Here is a 17,727-nt window from a genome sequence, read left to right as displayed (position 1 = left end):
GGGATTGAATGACTATGACGAGCTTCAAACTCGCGATTGTTGGGCGTGATGACAAACGCAAAAGAATCAATGGATTTTATTCCAACATGATCGAGAACCGACAAATGATTAGCCGTGCCGTGACAGAGCATTTGGACCTTTTTTCACTGACAGGATAGGATGTAGCCATTGACAATGGTGACGCCCTACATACAGCTTGCCATGGAAAGGAATAAGAAGGATTGAAAGAAAACAGTAGGAAAGCAGAGATCCAACAGGGACAAGCACCTCCACACACTTATCTGAAATTCCCACCATTGAATTACATGAGTAACTCTATCTTTATTTTCTGTTTTATTTATTATTCAAAAACTCCATAACATTTACTATCCGCCTAACTGAGATTTACAAGATGACCATAGCTTGCTTCATACCAACAATCTTCGTGGGATCGACCCTTACTCACGTAAGGTATTACTTGGATGACCTAGTGCATTTGCTGATTAGTTGTGCGGAGTTGTGACTAAGTGTGATTCACGTTTGAGAGCGCTACCAAGTTTTTGGCGCCATTATTGATGATCACAATTTCGTGCACCAATCATTCTTCTCTTTGAGCCTCTCTGAAGTTTGCTTGCTTGTTGTCACTTCTTTGTTGCTGGCTTCCTCTTTCTCTGTTGGCTTTTTGTTTCTTTCCATAGGCTTCTTAGTTGCCTCTTTGTCATTCACCAAGGTTCTCCCACTCCTTAGCTATATATCTTTGCATTCTTCTTTAGGATTTGGAATGGTGTCACTTGGGAGTGAGCTTGATGGCCTTTCAATCACAGCTTGCTTGGAAAGCTGTCAAATCTGCCTTTCTATGTTTCTTATGGAAGCTTCATTGTTCTTGTTTGTGAGTTCTTGTTGTTTCATCATTCTCTCCATCAATATCACCAAGTTGGAGATTCTCTGAGAGTCTTGTGGGATTTGTGGTTGGTTGTGAGCTGTTGAGGGTGAATGATAGTTGTTTTGGTTGGTGGTTTGGTTATTGGATGGATAATGGTTGAAATTGGGATAGTTGTTTAGGGGTTTTCTATATGAATTTTGGTTATTGTTCTGCTGGTTGTAGTTCTGGTTGTTTCTTGAGTTATTTTGGTTTGATTTCCTTTGCCATGGCTACTGGTTCTGGTTGTGGCTATCTCCCCATCTAAGGTTTGGGTGGTTCTTCCAAGATGGGTTATAAGTGTCACCATAAACTTCATTTGATCCAGAACCTTGGTTGTGCATGTAGTTCACTTGTTCTTGCTGTTGATCTTCACAAGCTTCTTCACTTTGCCCCCAAGTGGTTTATGGTTAGCTTATATTCACTGCTGCAACTTGGAGGCTATCAATTCTCTTGGCTATTTGCTCAAATTGTTACGGAATTTCCTGCTGCATCACTTTGTGTTGAGCTAGGATTATGTCCACTTCTTCCAACTGTAACACTCTTTTCCTTTATGATGGTTGGTGCTGCCTTTGATGAGCAAAGAAATATTGGTTGTTAGCCTCCTCTGCAGTCTTCATCAATTGTAAAGAGCCTCCTGCTGAGTGATCTAGTGCTTCTTTAGCCTTCAGAGTTAGTCCTTCATAAAAATTCTGAAGTATGTCCCATTCATTGAACATTTCAGGAGGGCACTTTCTGATCAGGGTCTTGTATCTTTCCCAAGACTCATAGAATGACTCTTCATCCATCTGAGTGAATGTTTGGACCTCTATTTTGAGCCTGATGATTCTTTGGGGAGGATAGAATTTGGCTAAGAACTTGTTCAGTAGATCTTCCCAAGTGTTGATGCTATCTCTTGGAAATGACTCCAACCATTGAGTAGCTTTGTCTCTGAGGAAAAATGGGAATGGTAACAGCTTGTAAATATCAGGATGCACACCATTGGTTTTGACAGTGTCACAAATCCTTAGAAAAGTGGATAAGTGTTGGTTTGGATCTTCAAGTGGGCCTCCTCTATAGGAGCAGTTATTTTATACCAAAGTGATGAGCTGTGGCTTCAATTCAAAGTTATTTGCATTGACATTGGGAGTAAGGATGCTACTCCCACAATGCCTTGGATTTGCAAACGTGTAGGAAGCTATTCATACCCTGGGTCGACCTGTCCGACCTGGGATGTTCTACTGATAAGTCGACCGACCTCTTCAGGTCAGGACAATCTGACCTCTTCTTAGAGAGCTCGGCCAAATCACGAGGAAAGCCCAAAAAAGGGGCCCAAATGGAGGACCGCGTCCCAAATCCAAAGGCATCCCAAGCCTACGGAGGGAAGAGCGGTTCCCTTGAAGATTAGATGACCACACTCGAAAGATAAAGATAAGATATGATAACTAACTTATCTTACCTAAAAAGGTCGCTCTACACCATTATAAATACACTAGAGCACCCAGGTATAACTCATACTCTGATTCTACAAAAAACCTGCTTAATACCCTTGCTAACTTAAGCATCGGAGTCCCTTGCAGCATTATTAGTCCAACAAGTCAGACACGACAGCTCCGGCCGCCACGCACAAGCCAGACACCTCATCTCTGATCAGTACAGAAGATCTCGTCTGAGATTGACCTACAGTTTCAGGTAACCCTCGGAACATTGGCGCCGTTGTTGGGGACTTGGAAGTCATCCCATCACCATGGCGGACGACCATGACAACGACCACGATTTAGGTCTAGAAGATAGAACGCCACACAAAAATGTGGACACTACACCAAAAGACACCCCGCAACCCAACGAAGACAAAAGTTCACCAAACTCGGGAGCCCTTGAGACACTTCAAGATCATTTAAAACAACTCGAGAAAGAAGCCCAACATCAGCGAGAAGCTGGAAAGGACCTACAAAGGGAGATAAGACAATGCCGGAAATTGGAAGACAAACTCCTAAAATTCGAAGCCGATCTAAAAACTAAAATGACTCGTTCCACCCACGAGGACAGCTCCCACAAGGACCAAGATCCATTCACTAAGGAGATCATGAAGACCAAAATCCCAAAAGACTTTAAACTCCCGAATATGGCCTTATACGATGGCACGGCATATCCCAGCCACCACCTCAGTAATTTCAGAAGTCGAATGTACCTCACTGACGCCTCAGACGCAGTCCGCTGCAAAGCCTTCCCGACTACCTTAACAAAAATGGTGATTAAGTGGTTTGACAATCTACCCCCAGGTCCATCTCAAGCTTCGATGACCTAGCCAAGAAGTTTCTAGCCAGATTCTCTATCCAGAAGGACAAAACCAAGCACGCCCCGAGTCTATTAGGAATTAAACAAGGAGATCGAGAAAGTCTCTGCAGCTTCATAGAAAGATTCAACAAGGCATGTCTAGATATTCAAAGTCTATCCATAGAAGCGGCCATCATGGGCCTCATCAATGGCCTACGAGAAGGGCCTTTTAGCCAATCCATATCGAAAAAGCATCCCAAATCTCTAAATGGGGTACAAGAACGAGCTGGGAAGTATATCAACATGGAGGAAAACGCTCGACTAGGAGAGACCTCAAAATCTGGATTCTCCTACTCCTCCCGAGATAAGGACAAATAATCCAAGAAAAAAGAAGATCGACATGGAAAAAAGATAAAAAAAATACCACAATTATACCCCTCTTTGGGTATCCCTTGTGGATGTCTACAGAGAAGTATGCCATATTGAAAAAATACCCCTAACTCGACCACTCAAAAGCAAAAAAGGAGGAGGAAACCAGGCAGAATATTGTGAATATCATCGAATCTACGGACATTCCACCAATGAATGTTTCAATATCATAGAAAAACTGCTAAGAGAAGGAAAATTAGATCGGTATTTGGTGAGCTGAGCAGACGACCCCAGAAAAAGAAGAAGGGATGAAGATGTCGGACAGGCAGAATGACCACCCCGTACACCCGAGAGACACGTCCACATGATACACGGAGGATTTGTGGGAGGCGGGACCTCCAAATTATCTCGCAAAAGATATCTCAAAGAAGTATATCATGTTGAGGGAAGAGAGGAAACACCCGACATCCCCACAATTACTTTTACCAAAGAGGATGCATTCGGCATCATCCTATGACACGACGATCCTATGGTCATCACTATCGTATTGAAAAACGCAAATCTCCACCGCACACTAATAGACCAAGGAAGCTCCGCTGACATATTATTCAAAACTGTCTTCGACAAACTCGGCCTAGAAGAAAAAGAACTCAGAGCATATCCGAACAGCCTATTTGGACTGGAAGACACCCCAGTTCAACCACTTGGATACATCTCCCTACACACGACCTTTGGAAAAGGAAACCAGTCAAGAACGCTCAAAATAGACTACATTGTTGTCGACGTAAGCTCCGCCTTCAATGCCTTAATAGGTCGGACAACATTGAACCAACTCGGCGTAGTAGTCTCAACTCCACATCTATGCATGAAGTTCCCAACTGCAGAAGGAATAGCTAAAATAAAAGTAGACTAGAAGACGGCACGCCGCTGCTACAACGAGAGTTTAAACCTCAGACGTAGAGGAGAAGAATTCCACACCATCAAACTCGGTGGAGCTCAGAGGCGGGAAGAACTCCTCCCACAACCCGAAAATGAAGTAGAAAGAGTCCAGATCGGAGATATCCCGGACCAAACAACCGATATCGGTACGATCCTAAAAGAAGACATAAAAGAATCACTTGTACAGTTATTGCGAGATAATATCGACCTCTTTGCATGAAAGGCTGCAGACATGCCAGGCATTGACCCCAAGTTAATGTGCCACAAGCTAGTAGTCTACCCAGGATCTCGGCCAGTACAACAGAAACGTAGAAAGCTTAGGCCCAAACGATCCCAAGTTGTGGAAGAGCAGGTACAAGCCCTACTGGAGGCAGGATTCATAAGAGAAGTCACTATGGCTAGCCAACGTTGTCTTGGTGAAAAAATCGAATGGGAAGTGGCGGATGTGCACTGACTACACTGATCTCAACAAATCCTGCCCAAAAGATCCTTATCCACTCCCGAGTATCGACGCTCTGGTAGATGCCTCCTCTGGATATAAATACCTCTCGTTTATGGATGCATATTCACGATACAATCAAATCCTGATGTATCCACCCGACCAAGAAAAAACCTCGTTTTTAACCCCAAAAGCAAACTACTGCTACATTGTCATGCCTTTTGGACTAAAAAACACAGGAGCTACCTACTAGAGATTAATGAATAAGATCTTCACAGATCACATCTGAAAAACCATGGAAGTATATGTGGACGACATGTTAATAAAGACACAAAGTGAAAGGACGCTGTTGTTCGACCTCACCCAAGTATTGGACACTATAAGAAGGCATAGCATGAGACTTAATCCTGCAAAATGCACCTTCGCAGTAGAAGCTGGCATGTTCTTGGATTTTATGCTCACACAAAGAGTAATCGAGGCAAATCCGGATAAATGCCGGGCCATACTCGACATGAAGAGCCCGACTTGTATCAAGGAAGTACAAGAACTCAATGGAAGGTTGGAAGCCTTGTCCAAATTTCAAGCTGGATCAGTAATAAGATCTCTCCCCTCTATGCCACTCTAAGGAAGGGAAAGAGGTTTGAATGGACAACAGAGTGCGAGCAGGCCTTCCATGATTTCAAAAGATTCCTGGGACAGCCACCTATCCTAGCTCGGCCTCGAGAAGGAGAACCACTTATATTATATCTCGCAGTTGGAAGTCAGGCAGTAGCCTCAACACTAGTCCGAGAAGACGACAGTGGGCAATAACCTGTGTACTTTATCAGCAAAGCGTTACAAGGATCCGAGCTGAATTAGCAAAAAATAGAAAAATTCACCTATGCTCTCATATTAACATCTCGACGACTTCGTCCATATTTCCAAGCTACACCATTGGGGTTTGGACCAACCAACCCATAAAAGGAATTTTGCATAAAACAGACTTAGCAGGCAAAATCTTGCAATGGGCAGTCGAGTTGTCCGAATTTGACCTTCAATATGAAGCTCGGATAGCCATCAAATCACAATATCTAGCCGATTTCATCGCAGAATTTACAGACACTCCAAAAAGTCCTACAGAATGGAATCTCTACATAGACGGTTCCTCAAACAAAACCGGAAGTGGCACAAGCGTGATAATAGAAGGCAATCAGGGAACCCAAATCGAACTTTTCCTTAGATTTGGGTTCCCTGCTTCAAATAACCAGGCTGAATATGAGGCACTACTAGTTGGTTTGAAGCTGGCTAAGGAGGTTGGAGCTCAAAAGCTTATCATCTTCAGCAACTCACAAATAGTCACCTCACAAATAACAGGGAACTATCAAGCCAAGGATCCCACCATGAAAAAGTACTTGGACAAAACCAGAGAATAACTCGAACAACTCGGGGAATATGAGATTTGCCACATACCCCGAGAACAGAACGCCCGAGCCGATGCACTCTCAAAACTAGCCAGCACCAAACCAGGGGGCAACAATAGAAGCCTCATCTAAGAAATGCTACCAAACCCGTCAATCTCAGAAGAAAAAAAGTCCTAGCCATAACAGGTCAGGATCAGGGATGGATGACTCCTATAATTAACTACTTCAAAACAGAAATGCTCCCCACAGATGAAAAGGAGGCAAAGAGGTTGAAACGGGAGGTGCAATACTTCACTATCATAAATAATACTCTATACAAAAGAGGGATCTCAATACCATTGTTAAAATGTGTGCGGACTTCCAACACAAAGGATGTTTTAGAAGAAGTATATAGTGGCATCTGCGGCAATAATTTCGGGGCACAAGCGCTCACCAAAAAAGTACTCCGAGCAGGATTTTATTGGCCAACTCTACAAAAGGAAGCCACAAAATTCGTAAAGACATGTCCACCATGTCAGAAACATGCCAACTTCCACATCGTCCCGCCAGAGGAACTCATCAGCATAATTTCACCGTGGCCATTCGCAAAATGGGGACTTGACCTTCTCGGACCTTTCCTTCAAGGAACAAGACAAGTCATATTCCTCATAGTAGGGATAGACTATTTCACAAAATGGATCATGGCAGAACCCTTAGCTCACGCCACCGCTTAAAGAAGTCAAAAATTCCTATATATAAACATTGTCACAAGGTTTGGAATTCCATACTCCATCACCACAGACAACGGTACTCAATTTACAGATACGGGCTTCAAAAAATTAGTGACAGATTTGAACATAAAACACTAATTTACGTCTGTAGAACACCCTCAGGCTAATGGACAAGAAGAAGCTACCAATAAAGTCATATTGGCCGGGCTAAAATAAAGATTACAGGATGCAAAGAGAGCCTGGGCCGAAGAGCTCCCACAAGTCCTATGGGCATATCGAACAACGCCACATCCACCACAAAGGAATCCCCTTTCAGATTAACTTACAGGATGGAGGCAATGATCCCAGTAGAGGTTGAAGAAGGGTCGCCCAGAGTGATCCAATATAGTGAAGAGGCCAATTCCCAACTTCAAAGGGAAGAACTCGACCTACTTCCAGAAATTCGAGAAAGAGCTCGGATCAGGGAAGAGGCATTAAAACGTTGAATGGCTTCAAGATACATTCAAAAGGTAATACCGCAAGGTTTTACCGAGAACGACTGCATCCTAATCCGAAATGATATTGGAACAACTCGGCCTGGAGAAGAAAAGCTGGCAGCAAATTGGAAAGAACCCTACCGAGTCATAGAAGTACTTGGAAAGGGCTACTACAGACTGTCCGAACTAGAAGGGTGAGAGTTTCCCAGGTCATGGCACGCCTGCAACCAAAGAATATACTACAATTAGAGGTAATAAAGATCTTAGGTACACTCTTTTTCCTGAAAGGTTTTTTAATGAGGTGCCAAGCCAAGATCTACAAAATTGCTCGACCTATAGGGATAAAACTCCCACATGTATATATGTGCATTTTTCCTCTGAATAAAGTTTTTTAGATTTTCTACAAATTCTCAAGACGCATTAGTCTGCAACGCTAAAAAATTTCATCGCCCGATTATAAAGCTATAAGATCAGTAGAAACTGAAGATCAAAATTCACTGTTCGACCACAATAAAGATTAAAAAAATGAAAACCAAATTCATCAAAAGGTTAACCAAACGAGGATCAAACCCGACATCGACAAAATCGGCAAAGATGAAAAAGCGACAAAATAGAATAATGCAAGAAGTTATCGAAAGTGATCCATAGAAAGGACCTAACGAGGTCTTAATAAAAATGGGTTGCTAAAAATAACTTAAAAGACAGGCCGACATAGAGAAGTCGGACCAGTCGATCACTACAACCAAAGTTATAAAAAGTCAATCCCTAAAAAGAGGCCTGGCCAGCCCTAAAAAAGAGGATTACTAAAAATAACTTAGAAGGGACCGACGCAAAGAAGTCGGCCCCAAAATCATAAAGTTATAAAAAGTAATCCCTGAAAGAGACCTGACAAAGGTCCAAGAAAGAGGATTACTAGAAATAACTCATAAGGGACCGACATGATGAAGTCGGCCTCCCACGAACAAGTTATAAAAAGTAATCCCTGAAAGAGACCTAACAAAGGTCCAAGAAAGAGGATTACTAGAAATAACTCATAAGGGACCGACATGATGAAGTCGGCCTCCCACGAACAAGTTATAAAAGGTAATTGATGACAAGTCATCATATACCCATTTTTCAAGCTAATTTCACTTGTTTTATTAGTCTTTATGCACTTTCTTGCATCCTAAGTAAGTGATTTGGAGTGAAAATGCATAACTTTAAATCAAACAACCACCATGAAATTAATGTTAACTCATGAGGTTTAAGCTAATTTAATTGAATTTTAATTGATTTATAAGCCTTGTGAATTTAGTGATACTTGGAGTGGTTGTTTTGGTTTATTGTAGGTGAAGAAAAGAACAAAAGAGAAAGCGTGGCCTAAGAAAGTGTGGCCAAAGGAGAAAAAGGCGTGGCTTATAATGGAGGAAGCAAGCATTGCCCTCCACAAGGCACACTGCCCTCTAGGAGGGCAACATAAGGGAACAAAGCTTGAAAGGCAACTCTGCCCTGCCCACTACAAGGGCAGAGCACAAATCTGTGCCTTGTAATCAAGAAGAACAAAATGTTGCCCTGCCCTCCTCAAGGGCAGTATCGGGCCTTCATGGAAAATAAATCAAAGGAAAATGCCTACCAATGCTTGCCACAAGAGTTGAACACGGGACCATGAGGAAGCAAGGAATTAAGCCTCACTTTGGTACCAAGAAAGCCAAGGGAAATGGGTAGCGTGTGTAGCATCCAAGTTTCGAACACGGGGCTTCAAGGTGGAAACATTGCCCTGCCCTCCGCGAGGGCAGGGCAGCATTTTGTTGTGGCACGGCCAGCACACCAACCTGGCGCACCACAGCATCATCCGGCAGCACCAGCAGTGCACCAACGCACCAATCTAGCGCACCAAACTTTTTTGCCCTGCCTTCCGCGAGGGCAGGGCAGCATCCTGCGCACCAAGCCTGCACCACGCCCGCACCACGCACGCACCACGCATCAATTTTCTGCCCTGCCCTCCACAAGGGCACGGCAGCCTCCTGGAAGCTATTGTTTTTGGGCTAAAATTGGATTAAAAATCCAATAAAATTTATTTCTTCACCAAATCAAAAGCCCATCCAAATCCCAAGATCCAAGAATAGAAAGTGTATAAATAGGAGCTAGTTTGATGTAATTAGGACCTTTAACTGGACTTTTGAATTTTGCACTTTTTTTGGAGCTTTGAATTTTGCAACTTTTCTCTTGGTGACTTCACTGAGATTTCAAAGAATTGGGGAGGAGAATTGATCTCTCTTCTTCCTCGTTCTTGCTTGGGCACTTCTAATTTTCTTGTTTGAGTCTTGGGTGTTAAGAATTGAGGAAATTCTGTCTCGATCTCCACTTAAGAGCTTTTTAATTTCTCTTCTGCATAATTGAATTCATTTACATTCCCTTTATTGCTTCTTCTTCAATTTCTTGTCAATTGCTTTGAGAACTTGGATCTGGCAGGGCAATTGAGATCTAGGCTTTGCTACTTAGTCTCTGGAGTCCTGAGATCCCAATTCCTTTTGGTACTTCTGTGAACCTTTGCTGCATTTAATTTCTTTACTGTTTGAGTTCTAATTGCTTCTAATTCATCTTCTACTTTATTAATTGTTGCAATCTACTTTCTCTTGCTGGAATTCTGAATTCCCAATCCTTAATTCCCCTTTTATACTCAAGCAATTTACATTTCTTGCACTTTAAGTTACTGCAATTTACATTTCTTGCACTTTAAGTTTCAGTCATTTACATTCTTGTTCTTTACAATTCAGCAAGTTTACTTTCCTGCTCTTTAATTTACTGCAATTTCCCCCTCTCCTTTTACATTCCAAGCAATTTAGCTTCTGTTAAATACAACCCACTCAACCAAAACTTGATTCGTTTGACTAAATCAACCACTAAACTAAAATTGCTCAATCCTTCAATCCCTGTGGGATCGACCTCATTCATGTGAGTTATTATTACTTGATGCGACCCGGTACACTTGCCGGTGAGTTTTGTGTTGGATCGTTTTCCACACATCAAGTTTTTGGCGCCGTTGCCGGGGATTGAAATAGATTGACAATGATTAAGTGAAGTGGAGGTCTAGATCAAGCACTTTTTCCTTATTTTTTACTAACATACTAACTGTTTGAGAAATTGCCTCTATTAACTCGCTAACAATTTATCTCAATTAACTGCACTCAATTCTCAAGCGTGCTGTTGTTTGGTCATCTTGATTGTTTGCGTACGAGTTTCTACAGACAAAGGGTATCATGACATGAAGCCACCACTTATTACACTCATCAAGAACAATTGTTCTTATGACGGAAATCCATCGGAAGATCCTCAGCAGCATATATCCACTTTTTTGAAGACTTGTAATGCAATCAAAACCGATGGTCCAGATCATGACACTTATAAGATCCTGTTATTCCCTTTCTCATTAAAGGGTGAAGCTGCACAATGGTTTGAAACTTTTCCCCAAGGAAGCATTACTAGTTGGGATGATTTGGTCACCAAATTTCTGGCCAAATTCACCTCATCCAGACAGATCATCCAGTTGAAAGAGGAGGAACATCTATTCACACAAGGGGAGGAAGAACCACTTTTCAAAGCCTGGGAAAGATACAAGAAAGCAACTGATAAAGTGGGCTTCCGAGCTTTTTATGAAGGACTAACCCCAGAAACAAGAAAAGCAGTGGATTACTTCTCAGATGGCCTACTCAAAGCAACAACAACTACCCAAGGAATTGCAAATTTCAATGACAAAGGAGTCATCAACCAACACTCATGCGAGAAACCACAGAATGCAATTTCTGAAAAAGAAGTAATGAAACTTGAAGGAATGAAGGCATCCATGAACCTGAACAATCAAACGCAACATCAAACACAGCAACATATGGGGCTGAGGGATGGAAAAGTTGATGGCCTGCAGTCCGCTGCAGTGAACGCCAAATTTCCACCATGGAGACCTCATTCTTATCTAAGAATGGGGGAAGCCCGATATCAAGAACAAAGAAGTTTCAACCAGGGCAAATCCATGACCACAAACAACCAACATCACTTATCCACCAGTGCCAATCAAAGCCAATACTCACAAAACACACACTGCCAGACTCACTCCAACTGGAGAAGGACTGAAAACCAAAATCACGAACCAAGAAACTTCAATTACAACAACCCCAACTTCTCAAACCATAAAAAATACCATTACAGCAATAACAACCACTACATGCCACCATCACACCCACTCTTCCAACCTTTAACATCTCATAACCAACCAATCTCACAAGACTCTCAGAGAATCACAGACTTGGAGATCCTAATAGAGAGAATGATGAAACACCAAGAGGAAACAACAAGGAACCAAGAGATGTTAATCAGAGGAATTGAGGAGCAGATAGCTCAACTGGCGAAGTACTTTGCAGAGATGGGTGAGAAGAAACCAAATACTTTCCTCAAAACCATTGAAGACAAACCAACTAACAACGAAGATGCTACAAAGAAGGAATGATGGAAAAGGATCATAGAGGACAAGGAGAAAATATCGGACAAAGGAAGTACCAGCCAAGAAGAACACAACAAGGGATTCTTTCAAGGAGAGACAGAGGATAGAACTAAAGAAAAGCAGAAAATCCCCACCGGAAAATTTTCACTAGGGGATCGAGTGATGATCAATATTCAAACCATGAAGGTGTCCCTACAGTTGTCTGATCACTACATTGTGACTAAGATCCTTCCACAAGAATTTATTGAGGTCATCAAAGAGGAAACCGGAAGGAAGTTCACAGTGAAGAAAGACAAGCTAAGGCACTGTGATTTTCAACCTCCATGATCAGCAGAACAGAAGATGTCAAGCTAGTGACAATAAAAGAGCGCTTATTGGGAGGCAACCCAACCTGAGGTAGTTTTCTTCTCATAGTTTTTTTTTAATAACAACGTTGGATAATTGGTATGGATTGCAAGGAGCTAAGTTTGGTGTTGCACACCAAAACAATTTGAGGGAAGAATGAAAGAGTCTAAGTTTGGTGTTCCACCAAAAATATCATTTAAAAACACATTCTCACCTCTTGCATGATGCTAGTTCCAAGCAACCAAACACATTATTCGACTATTTAATTGCTTTCTAGCTTTAATTTCATTGACCTTTAGCAAAGACACAGGGTTTCAAATATGGTTAACTTGTTGCATCTGAGACAGTGGTAAACAATTAAGTTTGGTGTTCACACACCAAAACAAATCCAAGAGCCACACTCCATTTATGCATACTAACCATATACTTAAGGGCTTGAAAAGCAAGCAACTTTGAGAATTAGGCAGGACATGAGTCAATAACTGAAGATATTGCACATCCTAACTCAAAGAAAACACAACAGAAGGAAGAATCGAAGGGCTGCAACTTCAAAGGTTGTATCTAAACTTAATCCTTGCTGCTGTGTATTATTTTGAATCTGGAAACCATTGTATGCCTTGCTAAAGTGTTCATCTAGTTGCAAGTGAAATTGTTTGAATGCTAAATCTGCATAATGCTTGTTATCCATCACTTAGCTAAATTTTGTTTTGTTTCCCACATGCTTGAATAAAAGAGAATTGTTTGAATTGAAAAGTGAAATATCCAATGTTGCATAAGTAAGAATGGAAGTTAATGGTGGTATATGTGTTTGATTAAATGCATGACTCATGAAATAATTGTTGCATAGTATCATTTTTATTAAAGTGTGAGTTAGCTTGCTGTTATAAAGACTTTTATCAATAAAGAAAAAGCCCTTGAGAACAAAAACAAAAAGAAAAGGAAGAAGAAAAAGCTAAAGTGGCAAGAAAAACAAAGAATAAAGGTTGGACACCAATAGCTTGGACCCTAGGACATATGCCTGTGGTGTTCTTGTACTAAGATATGCTTGGATGAGTAAATTCTAAGGGGTATTTTAAAACCCGGTCACTTAGATCAACTGATTTGGGATGGCCAATTGAAAGTCCACAATAAAGAGCAACTTAGATACAGAACATTTAGTTATCCAAAGAGATGCTGGGCATCAATGATCCTAGGAAGAATTAGTGAGCCATGTGTCTGTGGTGGAAAGATGTTGAGCAAAAGAAAAGAAAAATAAAGCCAAAGGCTATTACTGCAACATTAGACACCAAACCTCTAAAAGAATAATAAGCTTGTTAAGCATTATAAGCCAAGAAAAGTTAGCAAGGGGAGTAATTAAAAAGTGAGTCTTATAACAGCAAGTTTAGCAAGCCTTTGAGGAAAGATGTATATTATGTAACAGCAACAATAATTGAGTTATCATTGTCTGCATAAAGATCCCATAAATCAAGTTCTGCCATATGCCTAATAAGGATATGTGTTCTTTTCTTATTCATTTCAATTGCTCTTAACTTTGATGCTTGCTTGGGGACAAGCAAGATTTAAGTTTGGTGTTGTGATGATAAGTCATCATATACCCATTTTTCAAGCTAATTTCACTTGTTTTATTAGTCTTTATGCACTTTCTTGCATCCTAAGTAAGTGATTTGGAGTGAAAATGCATAACTTCTTTAAATCAAACAACCACCATGAAATTAATGTTAACTCATGAGGTTTAAGCTAATTTTAATTGAATTTTAATTGATTTATAAGCCTTGTGAATTTAGTGATACTTGGAGTGGTTGTTTTGGTTTATTGTAGGTGAAGAAAAGAATAAAAGAGAAAGCGTGGCCTAAGAAAGTGTGGCCAAAGGAGAAAAAGGCGTGGCTTATAATGGAGGAAGCAAGCATTACCCTCCACAAGGGAACACTGCCCTCTAGGAGGGCAACATAAGGGAACAAAGCTTGAAAGGCAACTCTGCCCTGCCCACTACAAGGGCAGAGCACAAATCTGTGCCTTGGAATCAAGAACAAAATGTTGCCCTGCCCTCCTCAAGGGCAGTATCGGGCTTTCATGGAAAATAAATCAAAGGAAAATGCCTACCAATGCTTGCCACAAGAGTTGAACACGGGACCATAAGGAAGCAAGGAATTAAGCCTCACTTTGGTACCAAGAAAGCCAAGGGAAATGGGTAGCGTGTGTAGCATCCAAGTTTCGAACACGGGGCTTCAAGGTGGAAACATTGCCCTGCCCTCCGCGAGGGCAGGGCAGCATTTTGTTGTGGCACGGCCAGCACACCAACCTGGCGCACCACAGCATGATCCGGCAGCACCAGCAGCGCACCAAGGCACCAATCTGGCGCACCAAACTTTTTTGCCCTGCCTTCCGCGAGGGCAGGGCAGCATCCTGCGCACCAAGCCTGCACCACGCCCGCACCACGCACGCACCACGCATCAATTTTCTGCCCTGCCCTCCACAAGGGCACGGCAGCCTCCTGGAAGCTATTGTTTTTGGGCTAAAATTGGATTAAAAATCCAATAAAATTTATTTCTTCACCAAATCAAAAGCCCATCCAAATCCCAAGATCCAAGAATAGAAAGTGTATAAATAGGAGCTAGTTTGATGTAATTAGGACCTTTAACTGGACTTTTGAATTTTGCACTTTTTTGGAGCTTTGAATTTTGCAACTTTTCTCTTGGTGACTTCACTGAGATTTCAGAGAATTGGGGAGGAGAATTGATCTCTCTTCTTCCTCGTTCTTGCTTGGGCACTTCTAATTTTCTTGTTTGAGTCTTGGGTGTTAAGAATTGAGGAAATTCTGTCTCAATCTCCACTCAAGAGCTCTTTAATTTCTCTTCTGCATAATTGAATTCATTTACATTCCCTTTATTGCTTCTTCTTCAATTTCTTGTCAATTGCTTTGAGAACTTGGATCTGGGAGGGCAATTGAGATCTAGGCTTTGCTACTTAGTCTCTGGAGTCCTGAGATCCCAATTCCTTTTGGTTCTTCTGTGAACCTTTGCTGCATTTAATTTCTTTACTGTTTGAGTTCTAATTGCTTCTAATTCATCTTCTACTTTATTAATTGTTGCAATCTACTTTCTCTTGCTGGAATTCTGAATTCCCAATCCTTAATTCCCCTTTTATATTCAAGCAATTTACATTTCTTGCACTTTAAGTTACTGCAATTTACATTTCTTGCACTTTAAGTTTCAGTCATTTACATTCTTGTTCTTTACAACTCAGTAAGTTTACTTTCCTGCTCTTTAATTTACTGCAATTTCCCCCTCTCCATTTACATTCCAAGATATTTAGCTTCTGTTAAATACAACCCACTCAACCAAAACTTAATTCGTTTGACTAAATCAACCACTAAACTAAAATTGCTCAATCCTTCAATCCCTGTGGGATCGACCTCACTCATGTGAGTTATTATTACTTGATGCGACCCGGTATACTTGCCGGTGAGTTTTGTGTTGGATCATTTTCCACACATCAGTATTCCTTGAAAGAGACCTGACAAATGTCCAAGAAAGAGGATTACTAGAAATAGCTCATGAAGGACCGACATGATGAAGTCGGCTCCCCACAAAAACAAGTTATAAAAAGGTAACCCTAAAGGAAACCTGATAAGGGTCCAAAAAAGGGATTACTAGAAAAAACTTGGTATCCGAAGGAAGTCTACATACAAGTCGGACCCAAACACCCATAACCTCAAAAAGAATCAAGCCACAAGTATGAAAATACAAGGGCAATCCAAAGAGGTCGGGTGGTAGCACGAAATTGTGATCACTACTTTTCACAACTCAAATAATCCCTGGTGATGAAACCAAAAACTTGGTGTTCAATACCATGGCATAAACACAACTTCGCACAACTAACCAGCAAGTGTACTGGGTCGTCGAAGTAATAAACCTTACGCGAGTAAGGGTCGATCCCACAGAGATTGTTGGTATGAAGCAAGCTATGGTCACCTTGTAAATCTTAGTCAGGCAAACTCAAATGGGTATGGTGATAAATGCATAAAACATAAAGGTAAAGATAGAGATACTTATGTAATTCATTGGTAGGAACTTCAGATAAGCGTATGAAGATGCCTTCCCTTCCGTCTCTCTGCTTTCCTACTGTCTTCATCCAATCCTTCTTCCTCCTTTCCATGGCAAGCTTAAGCAAGGGTTTCACCGTTGTCAGTGGCTACCTCCCATTCTCTCAGTGGAAATGTTCAACGCACCCTGTCACGGCACGGCTATCCATCTGTCGGTTCTCGATCAGGCCGGAATAGATTCCAGTGATTCTTTTGCGTCTGTCACTAACGCCCCGCCCTCAGGAGTTTGAAGCACGTCACAGTCATTCAATCATTGAATCCTACTCAGAATACCACAGACAAGGTTAGACCTTCCGGATTCTCTTGAATGCCGCCATCAGTTCTAGCCTATACCACGAAGACTCTGATCTCACGGAATGGCTGGCTCGTTTGTCAGGCGAGCACTCGGTTGTCAGGCGATCAACCATGCATCGTGTATCAGGAATCCAAGAGATATTCACCCAATCGAAGGTAGAACGGAGGTGGTTGTCAGTCACACGTTCATAAGTGAGAATGATGATGAGTGTCACGGATCATCACATTCATCAAGTTGAAGAACAAGTGATATCTTAGAACAAGAACAAGCGGAATTGAATAGAAGAACAATAGTAATTGCATTAATACTCGAGGTACAGCAGAGCTCCACACCTTAATCTATGGTGTGTAGAAACTCCACCGTTGAAAATACATAAGAACAAAGGTCTAGGCATGGCCGAATGGCCAGCCTCCCAAAGTGGGTTCAATCATAAAAACATGATCAAAAAGATCAAAATACAATAGTAAAAGGTCCTACTTATAGAAAACTAGTAGCCTCGGATGTACAGAGATGAGTAAATGACATAAAAATCCACTTTCGGGCCCACTTGGTGTGTGCTTGGGCTGAGCATTGAAGCATTTTCGTGTAGAGACTCTTCTTGGAGTTAAACGCCAGCTTTGGTGCCAGTTTGGGCGTTTAACTCCCATTTTGGTGCCAGTTCCGGCGTTTAACGCTGGGATTTCTGAGGGTGACTTTGAACGCCGGTTTGGGCCATCAAATCTTGGGAAAAGTATGGACTATCATATATTGCTGGAAAGCCCAGGATGTCTACTTTCCAACGCCGTTGAGAGCGTGCCAATTGGGCATCTGTAGCTCCAGAAAATCCACTTCGAATGTAGGGAGGTCAGAATCCAACAGCATCTGCAGTCCTTTTTGGTCTCTGAATCAGATTTTTGCTCAGGTCCCTCAATTTCAGCCAGAAAATACCTGAAATCACAGAAAAACACACAAACTCATAGTAAAGTCCAGAAAAGTGAATTTTAACTAAAAACTAATAAAAATATACTAAAAACTAACTAGATCA

The sequence above is a fragment of the Arachis hypogaea genome, chromosome 6 (genome assembly GCF_003086295.3).
Source record: "Arachis hypogaea cultivar Tifrunner chromosome 6, arahy.Tifrunner.gnm2.J5K5, whole genome shotgun sequence".
Taxonomy (NCBI): domain Eukaryota; kingdom Viridiplantae; phylum Streptophyta; class Magnoliopsida; order Fabales; family Fabaceae; genus Arachis; species Arachis hypogaea.
This window is presented reverse-complemented; position numbering follows the sequence as displayed.